This window comes from Protopterus annectens, chromosome 9.part0, assembly GCF_019279795.1.
Source record: "Protopterus annectens isolate FY-2018-M chromosome 9.part0, PAN1.0, whole genome shotgun sequence".
Classification (NCBI taxonomy): Eukaryota; Metazoa; Chordata; order Ceratodontiformes; family Protopteridae; genus Protopterus; species Protopterus annectens.
The window spans coordinates 63,593,609-63,599,278 of record NC_056743.1 but is presented as its reverse complement, the minus strand read 5'-3'; the positions used below and the strand labels follow the sequence as shown (position 1 = coordinate 63,599,278).

At 38.8% G+C, this 5,670-nt stretch overlaps 1 pseudogene; it reads right to left on the bottom strand.

The window, feature by feature from the left end:
- Positions 1 to 1,053: 1,053 nt before the first annotated feature.
- LOC122810496 lies at positions 1,054 to 1,535 on the bottom strand (annotated as a pseudogene).
- Between the last annotated feature and the right edge of the window lie 4,135 nt (positions 1,536 to 5,670).

The following is a 5,670-nucleotide window of genomic DNA, read 5'->3' as shown; positions in this document are numbered from 1 at the left end:
AACAATGATTACCAGGAATATTAACGCAGTTTTGAATAAATTTCCAGTACATTACATGACAGTATATACAGTGCAGAGTATTGTGGAAACATGTTTCAGGCATACTGAACAATAGGTTGTTTACATCATCAGTAAGTGTACATAGACTGCATCATAAATAAACAGTCAGGGGAAGTTTGTGTATTGTATTGGAATACATAAATGACAAGTAATCTCCGTGGTATCCCCGAAGTCTCAAAACAACCCACTAAAGTGTAGTGGGTCTAAAAACAAAACAGTGTAAGAAACTTCTCTGTGTGGAAGATTTTTCAGTCCATATATTTCTAGTTAATCACTGTATATTAATCGGATCAGACAATAGTAGTAGAAGTAGCGAACATAAACTCGTCAAGTCAAAAAGTAATAATAGAAAATATATAATTTTACAGCATTACTAAGTATTCGAAAGTAATCCAAGCAAGGCAGGCAACATGTGTACCAATAACACTTTGTTTTACAGCACAATAAACCACTCCCATGCCTGATAAAAGGTATATATATATTTAGAAAGCTTGTGAGGAAATTATTACTCTATTTTTGTTTTACTTGGATCGCTTGTCTGTGTACTTAATAAAGGATTTTCGACTGGAAACAGACTGCCTGCCTTGCTTGGATTACTTTTAAATACTTAGTAATGCTGTAGAATTATATATTTTCTATTATTACTTTTTGACTTGACGAGTTTACGTTCGCTACTTCTACTAGTATTGTCTGATCTGATTAATATACAGTGATTAACTAGAAATATATGGACTGAAAATCTTCCACACAGAGAAGTTTCTTTGTTTCTTACACTGTTTTGGAACACATAAATGACTTGCAGGAATGACCAGAGGGAAACAGGACAGGTGAAACATGATAATATGCAGCAGAGGAGGGCATGTCAATGAAGACAGTTGTAGTATCAACACTAATCATGTAAAGCGGACATTTTTTATAGTTCCAAGTCTGTAAAATGTGAGCCATTACATGCAGTCGTTTTACATTTCAAATGATTTCAAAATGATTTAAAAAAAGACATTTTAATCTGGAATAGAAATCCAAAATAAGAGAAAGCCAGCAGGTCATCCTTAATACTGGAAGCTTCTCTTTGTCTGAATGTCATCCAATATCTGCTGAAGTTCTTCATCTTTAAACCTGCCTTCAAGGCTATGAATGAGGGATTTGGCTTCCTTTACAATTTCTGGGCACAGATTAGCCAAGCTGGCCAGTTCAAACTTGTGTAACGTTTTCTGCAGCAAAAAACTTCTGATACTTGCAATGGTTTCTCTGTTCTTGAAGTGGCTGAAATGGGCAGTGTAGTTCAAAGTTTTCATGAAGACTTCAGAGAGCTCTTGCTTATCTTCTGCACTCTCATTCTGCTGTTTCCGATGCTCTAACAGCATGTGAACCTCTGAATTCAGTAAGGTCTCTGCATTCTCAAACTCTTTAGGGAACACAATTTGAGAAGCATCCTCCTCTGGATCCCCAGCTCACATATCACTTGCCGCTGCCATTCTGAAACACAAAGGTGCAGTACTATATTCCAGAGTCCGTCCTGTCCTTGTTATTTTGCAGCCTACGTTATGGGGTTCTACCTGCCATCTTTACTTCCTGACACCAACAAACACATATAAACATGATATAGTATGGATTGCACAGTGAATGCATTTGTAGAATGTACCTTCACCCAGGATAATGCCACACTATAAACCAGAAATGATCTTGAAAAGCTCACCTAAATTCTGCCACAACTTGCAGTGAGGGAGAGGTTAGTTTGCTCTTGCTTTCCTGTATTTTGTATTACTTTATTGCTGTCTTCTATTTTGTATATTGTGATTTTTTTCTTTACACTGTGTTTTACTTGTGTTTTGCTTTTAATTGCATATTAAAACTAGGAAAGAAACCAAAGTCGTGCCTCTTGTGAGTCACACAGATTTTTTTCCCAGCCTGGTGCTGTTTTGTTCTTAAACTCAACTGTCTTTGGAGTTGCCTGCTCCTTATTTTAATTTGACCACATATTTCCTTCCCTCTTCCCTTTCATTGTCTGTTGTAAACATAAAATTATATTTTTTGTGAAATCACCCCCTTCAACTATTTACATTTATTGGCCATCCCACTGTATTCCATAGAACCAGAATACAAAGTGCCCACACCTTTTAATCTATATTGCTCTTTTAAAATTAGTAGCTCTCCATTCAGACAGCTAAAGCTTAAGTTACAACCTCTTTTATATCTAACTGTTTAGTGCACACTACAGTGCTTAGGATATTAACCCATTTTTTTTTTCCATTTTACCTTTAAAATCTGCAATATCTGTTGCAAGACCACTAATTATTGGAGTGCCCACATTCTGCCTCTCACTAGTCATCTTGGGATTAGTGCTTCTGTTTTCTCTTGGTGTGAGAAGGAGCACATGGACATCATTTCCTGGAGACTGCTGATCACTGGAAAGCCTAATAACTGCTTCATAGGTGAAAGCTTGGAATATGTGCTTATATTCTGCTCCTGATGAGAGAAGCAGCAGAGTGCATTGATTCTTGACTGTTTCTGGTTGGCAGTGAGTGTCTGTGATTAATGTTACTGATTGGTCTGATTGCTATTCAAGATAACTACCAGGAAAAGCCTACAACAAGCCTACAGACCTTTGCATCATCTGGGACAAGTCTGTGGATCACCAAACTGGCTGTGGCTTGCTTCTCATCTTTGGATTGGTGCTAATGTTTTGCTTCTGGTAAGAGAAGCATTTTTCCAGCAGAGTGAAACTGTGGTGACAACAGCACTACTAGTAGATAGGCAGTAGACATTCACGCAACTCCCTTCTTTTCATCAGTTTTGACAAGCTAATGCTTTGTTTTCAGATTTATTTATAACTTCAGAATATTTGCCCAAATACTTCATTGGATATGGGCATCCTGAGGCAATGTAGAAATTGCCTCATATTTACTGATACCCAGTTAATTGTCAAACAAACTGATAGGGTATGTGAGAGATGTATTTACACAATGTCACTGGAGGCAAAGCTCTCACATAAAAGTACTCCTAATGTAAATAAGGTTGTCAGTAGTACACACACTGCATCCATCACACACAATTCAGAGCTGACATATAGACTCACATATGCTGAGGCCCTTAAATGTAACCATCCTAAATCCCAAAGACCTCCTAGATGAAGTACACATAACAAATACACTCATGTACCTCTAAACTGTACAGATTTTTTGCAGAATGTCCAGATTTTTTCCTCATATTTTTGATCTGTTCCTCATAAAATTTGTGATTTTCTGGCAAATGACTAGGATGATCTGAGGATTGAAGCCACTAAATGATGATATACATTTACATTTCAGACTTCATTACCTTCAGAAAAATGCATGCTAAGACAAATCCTGTTATTCTAGCAACTTTCTAAGTTTATAAGAGCAATATTTACAATCTGCCCCTATTTGTGGGCCTTTGTTCCCCCCATCCTGTCAAGCTTTGTCCAGATTTTTTTGAACTAAGAGGCTGAGATGTATGACCCTCAACAGCCCTGAATGTAGTCTTTCAAAATAACACCCACATCAACACTTAACAGCCACATTTCATTGAGCCTCTACTGCTAAGCCCATAAGGCAAGCACCACACAATCCAACATTCTGGTCATTGGAGACTCTATCATGAGACACACAGATGTCCCTCTCAGTAAGCTGAGTAAGGAGAAAATCAGGATCAATTGCTTATCAAGGGCTAGGATCTAAAACATTATGCATGCTGTGATGCCCGTGCACTGGCCCAGTAATAAAGGAGCCTCAAACCTCACTACTAGCACAAGTGGGGGTGTCCACATTGGGAGGATAACAAGCACACACACAGTAAACTACAATTTCCCTTAAGAGCACACAGAGATCACAGTAAGTCTGGGGCTGGTTTACCCCTTTCTCTCCAGTTCCCCCATAAGACTCCCCACTGGCACAGCTATAGGGTTCAGATCTCAGCCGAGTAATCAAGCCAGAACTTCCAGTACCCTCTCTGTCCAACCAGTACTTCATGTCCCTGCCCAAGTAGCTGACACGTGCACATGCGTGCACATACACACACACACACACACACACACACACACACACACACACACACACACACACACACACTTTGAGATATGAGTTATATACAAACACACAGACACTCCTGGGGAAGGCTGGCACAGATTCTCCAGCTATGCCCCCTTCTGCCCAGACTATAAGGTAGAAATCACTGCCACCAACTACTGTTATCAGCTACTAATAAGGCCCTTCACAAATGGTGACCAGTTCTACTTTGTGATGTTGTTATTATTCAGTTAGTAATTGCGAAGAACAGCAAGGCTACTGGAGTGACTTTGTACAGTATCACCAAATACATGCAAGTACGCTAAGAGCTTAAGTTATCTCTACACAAAAGAGGCACAGTTGAAAGGTTTAAAAATTTTTAATAGTAAATAATAAAAATACACAAGACCATACTCATTAGTTCAACACAATGACAATAGAGAGTTCAGAAATCACAGTAAATACTTTAAAACAACATTGTAGAATAGTCTCACATAAATATAGGAAACAGCTAGACTAATCTTACTATTTCTATCTACCTCTAAGAGAAATCACTGCTGTAAATATCTTAGTTACAGAGCAAAGGAAATGCTGGTGAGTTGTCACATTCAGAACAAAATATAAAATGTCATCCTTTCTTTCTGAGATAGTCCTTAGAATGATAATACACATTACTGCTGAGTGATTTCAGATTACATCATTCTTGTTACTTCTGTTGAAGTTTCCCAGGCTCACAGAATTCAAAATTTTTAACATTTCTTGGTCCAGCTGGGCTAGAAGTACCAATTTTCAGTGGAGTCCGGGGGAGAAAAGCTCCACATATAAAGACATTTCACATACAATACTGAATTTACATTGATAAAGACATTTAGTACATATTACTAGCAGCATATACAATTGGTGAAAAAAAACAGTATGTGACGGCCATGCCCCGGCCTAGCAATCAAGGAGCCTCAATCCTCACCACTAACATCAGAAAGGGCATCTCATATATGAGGAAAGGATAACAAATACACACAGTAAAGTGCAATTTCCCTTAAGAGCACACATAGATCACAGTCAGTCCAGGGCTGGTCGCTTCCTTGCTCCCCAGGTCCCCAATAAGACTCCCCACTGGCACAGCTATAGGGTCCAGATCTCAGCCTAATGGCAAGCTAACCTCCAGTACCCCCTCTGTCCAACCAGTGCTTCGTGTCCCTGCCCAAGTAGCTAACACACACACACACACACACACACACACACACACACACACACACACACACACACACTTTGAGATAAGTATTTATACAACTTCACAGACACTCCTGGGAAAGGCTGCCACAGATTCTCCAGCTGTGCCTCTTTACCCAGACTATATGGTAGTAATTACTGCCACCACCAGCTAGTAATTATCATCTACCCAAAGGCCCTTAAAAGGGTGTTGAATTATTACTGTGCAATATTATTATCCAATTGGTAGTATAGCTCAGGGCTAAAGCTATAGGAGTGGCTTAGACAGTAAACTCTATAAATATGCAATGTACTCTAGAGATTAACTTATCTCTACATAAACCAGCCACAGTTGAAAAGGGTTTAAAAATATTTA